Raw genomic sequence first — 7,156 nt, 5'->3', positions numbered from 1 at the left:
ATGAAATCTTGCCATTTGCAACTATGTGGATGGAACCGGAGGGTATCATGCTAAGCGAAATTAGAGAAAGACAAGTATCATAAGACTTCACTCATAGGAGGACTTTAAGAGACAAAACAGATGAACATAAGGGAAGGGAAACAAAAATAATGTAAAAACAGGGAGGGGGACAAAACAGAAGAGACTCATAAATATGGAGAACAAACTGAGGGTTACTGGAGGGCTTGTGGGAGGAAGGATGGGCTAAATGGGGAAGGGGCACTAAGGAATCTACTCCTGAGGTCATTGTTGCACTGTATGCTAACTAACTTGGATGTAAATTAAATTGAAAGAAAGAAAGAAAAAGAAAGAAAGAAAGAAAGAAAGAAAGAAAGAAAAGAAAGAAAAGAAAGAAAGAAAAGAAAGAAAGAAAAGAAAGAAAGAAAAGAAAAGAAAAAAGCCTTTCCTATTTTGGAAAGAAAACAAAAAAAGAATAACAGGGGTAGACACACAGAGGCTATAAATCCAGCCAGGCCAAGAAGTGACTGCTTCCCCAGAGCAAATGGGCCCACAGCCTGAGCAGCAGGACTTAGGACACCCACTCTCCAGCACCCGTGCTGAGGAGATCTCAGACATCACTGCTGCACTTTTCCCCATCAGGATAGACCTCCAGCAAAGTCGAGGCCGCCCCCACAGGCAGGACCCACATCCCTGTGAACCAGGCTCCGGTGACAGAGGGAAGTGCCCGGAGGTCTGCTCCTGGTCTCTCCTCCCTGGGTGGGTCTCCCGGGTCTCAGTCCGAGGGGTTGTCATGCCCAGAATTTGTGATCCCCAAAGACCACCAGGGAGCCAAGTCTGATGCAAAAACAAAGAGCCTTCATTCGAGCTCGAGCTCAATCCCCTACCTGCACCCGAGGCAGTGGTGAAATACCGGAGAGAGAGAGGGTGTTTCAAAAGCACAAAGGTTTTATAGGGATCATGGTCTTAGCGGATTGGCTGGGGAAGGGTCGTGGCCTCAGCCGATTGGCTGCCAAAGTGTGGTCCCAGATCAGCAATTATCAGAGTCACCTGGAACTTGTTAAAAATGCAAATGTTGGGCCTGGTGGTCACAGACCTACTGAATCAGAAACTCTGGGGGTGGGGCTCAGCAATCTGTGTTTGAACAAGTCTTCCAGGAGATTCTGATGCACCTGAAGTTTAAGAACCACTGTGTCTGAGGTTGTTTAACATGTTTGGCCTCAGTGTATACAGAACGTTTCTCACTGGTCACCTATTAACCATTGGCTGTCAGCCTTGCTGTGCTATATAAATACCTAGCACCAAACACCATCCCCAGAGACTCTGATTTAACTGGTTTGGGGAGGGGTCAGTTATTAAAATGCTCCCAGGTCATTCTAAGCCTGGACAGGGTTGAGGGCTCCTGCCTCTGGCCCCTGAGAGAGGCCCTCCCTCTTCAACTCACACTTTCCAGCCTCTCACACTCCCCTTCCTCCCACCTCAGACTTCGGAAGAATGCATCAATCAGTAGCCTGATGAAACCCCTATGTTTCATCTTAGAAAACATAATTTACTCAAGGGGAGGATGCGTGGTCTGAGGTTAGAGCGGGAACTTCTTTCTGCGGCCATGTCGGGGACATAGTCACTAGTCGGCCGGCCTGGGTCTGCTCTTTCAGGGTGTCACAGGCTCTGTGCAGAGAGGGGGTGAGCTCCGCAGCGGCAGTTCCCCTTTTGCGAAATCGTGAGGCCTCGTGCTCCTCCCCAGCTTCCCGTGGGCCCCCCTCAGCCTCCCTCTGCCTTCCCTTCTTCACCCACAGGAAGCCCAGACATCTGTCTCTAAGATGTTGTTGCCTCTGCTGCTGCCCCTGTTGTGGGCAGGTGAGTGGGCGGAGGGGAGAGGGCCAGGCGGGCGGGGGCCGCTACTGACCCTCGATTCCGTGCAGGGTCCCGGGCTCAGGATCCCAGCTTCCAGCTGCGAGTGCGAGAGTCCGTGACGGTGCAGAAGGGCCTGTGTGTGTTTTGTGCATTCCAGTTTCTCTTACCCCCTGGTCCAATACAGTGACAGTGCCCCAGCTCACGGATACTGGTTTCGGGAAGGGGTCAGTATACACCGGGATGCTCCAGTGGCCACAAACAACCCCCGTCAACAATTGCAGCGGGAGACCCAGGGCCGATTCCACCTCCTTGGAAACCCCCGGGACTACAATTGCTCCCTGGACATCAGAGATGCACGGAGAAGTGACTTGGGGACATATGTCTTTAGGGTGGAGAGAGGGCCTTATTTGAGATATAGTTACACACAGACCCAGCGCTCTGTGCAAGTGATGGGTAAGGTCCCAGGACAACCTGGGACGGGTTGGGGGTAACATATGTCAGGCCTCAGAGTCAGGAGCTGGACCAAATCCTGAGGCTTCTCTCAGGGCCACACTGTGGACCCACCTTCTGATCCCCGTGTCTCCCCATTTCCCCCCAGCCCTGACCCACACACCTGACATCCTCATCCCTAAGACCCTGGAGTCTGGACACCCCCCAGTAACCTGACCCGCTCTGTGCCCTGAGCCTGTGAGCGGGGCACACCCCCCATCTTCTCTTGGACGTCAGCCTCCCTCACCTGCCTGGACCCCAGGACTCACCTCTCCTCAGTGCTCACTCTCACCCCACGGCTCTAGGACCATGGCACCAACGTCACCTGTCAGGTGAATTTCCCTACAATTGGTGTGATGGTGGAAAGGGCCGTCCAGCTCAATGTCACCTGAGTGTGGGGCCAGGACCACCTGGGTGCCTGAGGGGATGGGGGGCAAGAGGTCCAGGTCTGGGTGCTGATGCTGATGCTTTAGTCCTGGAGCCCTGGCTGAGTAGGGGACCTAGGAGGATTCAAGCCCTGTCTCTCCCGTGTTTCTGTGGCTTCTGGCGGTGGGGGGATGTCTACATGTATCTCACATCACCCCACCCCATTGAAGAGGAAAATCCCGTCCTTCCATCCTAGGTGCCACACAGAACCCATCATTCAGGGCCTGCCTGGGACACAGCACAGTTAGGAAGCAGCCTTCTCCCAGGCTGTAGGGACTTGGGCCTCTTCCAAGCTCAGGAAAGAGCTGGGTCCCTGCCTCATTTTGACTGACTCTGGGGACCAGGCACCCCTGTGGGTGAACCCAGTGGTCCCTCCTCCTCTCCAGCTCCCATGCCCTGTGAGCAGCTGTCCCCAACTGGAGGACACTCCTCTGGAGAGGAGTGTAAATGCTAGGTCAAAAGGTGGTTTCTATGTCTTAACTTTCTGAGGATAACACCAGACTGTTTGCCACAGTGACAACACCATTTTCCATTCCCACAGCAGTGGGAGGCTTCCAGTTTCTAAATATTTTCACCAGTATTGTTATTTTCCTTTAAAAAACAATGATAGCCTACCAGTGGGTGTGAAGGAGTATGTCAGTGCAGTCTGATTTGCATTTACGTAATGACTAATGATGTCGTTCTTTTTTTTGTTTTGTTTTTGGACATATTTGTCATATGTATATCTTCTGTGCAGAACTTATTTAAGTCCTGTTCCTATTTTTATTTTATGTTATTATTTTTCAGTGTATTTTTGAGTTTGCTACTATAAAATGTTACATGTTATTTAAGAGAGTGATTATCCAACGCTGTTGTGGAGGAAAATCTCCTGGCAAATCCGTAAAATGTAGGTTGCTGGACCCCATTCCAGACATTTATTTATTTATTTATGTATTTATGTATTTATTATTTATTTATTATTTAAATTTAAATCCAAGTTAGTTAACATATGGTGTAATAATGGTGTCAGGAGTATATTTTCGGGTTCATCACTTGCATATAACACCCAGTGCTCATCCTAACAAGTGCCCTTCTTAATGCCCATCACCCATCTAGTCCATCCCCCAACCACCTCCCCTCCAGCACCCTCAGTATATTCTCTGTTTTTAAGAGTGTCTTATGGTTTTCCTCCCTCTCTGTTTTTGTTTTCTTTTTCCTTTCCTTCCCCTATGTTCATCTGTTGTGTTTCTTAAATTCCACATATGAGTGAAAAATACAATATCTTTCTCTGATTATTTTGCTTGGCATAATACACTCTAGTTCCACCCACGTTGTTGCAAACGTCCGGTTTTAAATTCGGTTGTTTGTCTTTTTGTTGTTGAGTTGTAAGTGTTCTTTTTATGTGCTGGATACTACTCCCTTATCAGATCTATCATTGGTAATTTTTTTCTCCCACTCAATAAGTTGGCTTTTTACTTTCTCAATAGGGCTAATAGATGAATAAAAGGATTCATTTCGATGAAGTCCCACTTATGCATATTTTTCCCATCCTACTGCTGGAAAGCCAGGGCACAGGGTGGGGTGAGGCCCAGGCACAGGTGGTCCCCCATCCAATGGTGCAGGAAGGACTTGAGAACCAATGTCAAGAATACTGCAGGGAGCAGAGGACTCAGGGTTGCAATCAAGCACATGAATTTGTCCTCATCCCATGTTCCTACAGGACAGTCAGGGTCCCTGACACGGTGGCTCTAGTAGCCACTGGGGAAGTGACTGTCAAGACCCTGTTCTTCCTCCCCTGCTTCATCATCCTCATGTAAGCACTGCCTAGGGGAAGGGGAAGCATGGGGAAGGTGGGGACATGTGGCTGAGTCTCAGACCCAGTGCAGGAGGGACTGAACAGGTCAGAGGGCAGGGCAGGGGGGAGGGCAACCAGTTGTGAGGATTCCACAGTGTCCAGGACAGGACGGGCTGTACCTGCTGTGCTCACGGCCGTCTATGGGGCCAGACCTGCACTCTCCCACCTTGTCTGCCCTCCAGCCCCTTAACTGGGAACCGGAGTGAATCAGTTGGCCCTGCATTCCCAGGACCAGACCGAAAGGCCCTGGTGTCTTCTCTCAGACTGAGATTCCTCAGGAAGGAGACAGCCAGGCCTGCAGGGGGTGTGGAGGAGGCCAATACCACCCCCAGTTAATCCCTCAGGTAAGTGATGTGGGCAGCCCACCACCCAACATCCCACCATCACCTCCTCCAGGATGGCCCCAGGATTGCTTCACTCAGCACTGCCAAGGTTGAGCTGCCACGTTCCTCTTGAACCTTCTTCTCTGCTGGGATTCCCTCACATGGCTGGCATGGCCTCATCTTTAAGGCCAGAACTGGGGTGTGGTTCTCCACCGTGACCTCCCTCCCTTCTGCCTGATCCAACACATCACTCAGTCTTGTCCATCCTTCCTCCTGCTCATCCTCATGCTCGTCTCCTCCCCATCCTGACCCTGCTTGTTCCTGTTGTCTCTTCTCTAGGCCTCTAACCCATCTGCTTCCTCAACACAGGCCTCCAGATGGAGTCTCAGGACACCATTATTGTCCACTTCCTCCACAGTATGAAGAGCTACAATTCCTCTCCATGGCCAAGACCGAGGTGCAAACAGGCTACATTCGAAGACCTGGCATGGTCTGTTCCCTTCTGGGCTCCCCACCCAGATCCCTACCTCTCCCTGCATCTTGCAACTTTTCCACACCCAGCCACGTTAGAGATCTTTTGACTATAAGACTTTGCATGAGACTTTCCCCATTCCTGCATCTCCAAGTCCTGGTCACCTTCAGGCTCAGTAGTAGATGACACCCAGCTGTGTGTATGCACAAGTGTGTGTGTGAGAGTGAGAGTCTCATATGGTTTTGAGTGAAGTAATATTCAGCTATTTACAGACTCCTTCAATAAGTACTGTTGACACACCACCTTGTAGGTGTCAGGGTGCATCCGTGAACATAGCAAAAAAAAATCATTATAATCAAGAAGATGTCATTCTGTAGACAAGAAGGATAGAAATCAAAAGAAACAAAGAGGAAATAATACAGAGCACACTGGGTAGAAAATGTTTTTGGAGAGAAACCATGTAGACTGAGCGGCACGTGACATATTGGGGAACATGATCTACAACCAAGAGTAGGAGGAGGTGACATTTGAGCAAAGACTTGAGGCAGTGACAAGGCAGGTTCTGTGTTTGCTTAAGAGAAAATTACTCCAAGAAAATGGAAAAGAAGGCACAGTGAGTGTAAGAGCTCTGACGTGGGAGCTGGCTTGGTGTTTCACTGGAAACAAGTGGCCAAGATTGAGAGCACAGGAGCGTCAGGTGGGGATGCTGGGAGGATGGTGCAGACCCCGTGGGTGTGCAGACCTCATAGGGGAAGAGACCCAGAGGGGGTGGACACCCAGTGGGGGTGCAGACCATGTGAGCCTTGCTGAAAATGCAACAATCTGAAGCCTTTGAGGAGAGCAGAGATATGATAGAACTTTCCTTTTAATAGGATCCCTGTGGTTGCTCTGCTCAGGACTGGCCTGAATGGGTCCATGACAGCACAACAGAGATGGGGAAGGGAAATGATGCCTACTGCAGACAGGAAGTGATGTTGGCTCGAACCAAAGAGAGTGGGCATTTATTTTGGACACATTATGAGGATAAAACAAACAGGATTTTGTTTCCGAGATAATGGGTGTGGTGTGTGGGGGAAAAAGAGAGAGCCAAGAAGGGTCTGGAGAGGGAGGGTTGTTCTCTGTGTTTCTCTGCATTGCTCCTGGAGAGGGCGTCTCCGACTTCCCTCCTGTATCAGCTTCTGAGGGGCGTTGTCACAAAGGACACACTCTCAGTGTCTTAAAACAAAGGAAATGTAATCAATCCCTCAAAGGAGGCCAGAAAGCTGTGTAAGGAATGAAGCACATTTCTTCCCTCTGCCCTGCTAAGTTCTCCCCTGGGACCTGTAACACAGGACAGGTAAAGGACAGGAAAGCATGAAAGTGTATTTAATATGAGATTTATGTGGCACAGGAGCCCTCATAAGGAAATGAAGACCCAAATAAATGGTTAAATCTCAGTGGTTTTTTAAAGATAGATCTGATGAAGAGTGGAAACTCAGGGCCACACCCAGAAGAACAGAGTTTGAGCTGTGGGTAGTAACAGAGGGCTTGGCAAGGCCATCTTTTCATCTGTCTTTTGTCCATCTGTCTTCAGAGATGCGATGCTCCTTTCCTCCGGGTAGAGGGAGGGCACCTCTCAGTGAGACCCACTGCAGGGGAAGGTCACAAAGTCCTTCCTCAACTGCCATTTTTTTTTTAGCTTTTTGGGGTCATTTTATTTTATTTATTTTATTTATTTTTCAATATATGAAGTTTATTGTCAAATTGGTTTCCATACTCAAC

At 49.4% G+C, this 7,156-nt stretch overlaps 1 pseudogene; it reads left to right on the top strand.

Moving 5' to 3' along the window:
• Positions 1-1,724: 1,724 nt before the first annotated feature.
• On the top strand, positions 1,725-2,732 carry LOC122493784 (annotated as a pseudogene).
• Positions 2,733-7,156: the final 4,424 nt, after the last annotated feature.

Source organism: Prionailurus bengalensis, chromosome E2 (genome assembly GCF_016509475.1).
Source record: "Prionailurus bengalensis isolate Pbe53 chromosome E2, Fcat_Pben_1.1_paternal_pri, whole genome shotgun sequence".
Taxonomy (NCBI): Eukaryota; Metazoa; Chordata; class Mammalia; order Carnivora; family Felidae; genus Prionailurus; species Prionailurus bengalensis.
This window is presented reverse-complemented; position numbering and strand designations above follow the sequence as displayed.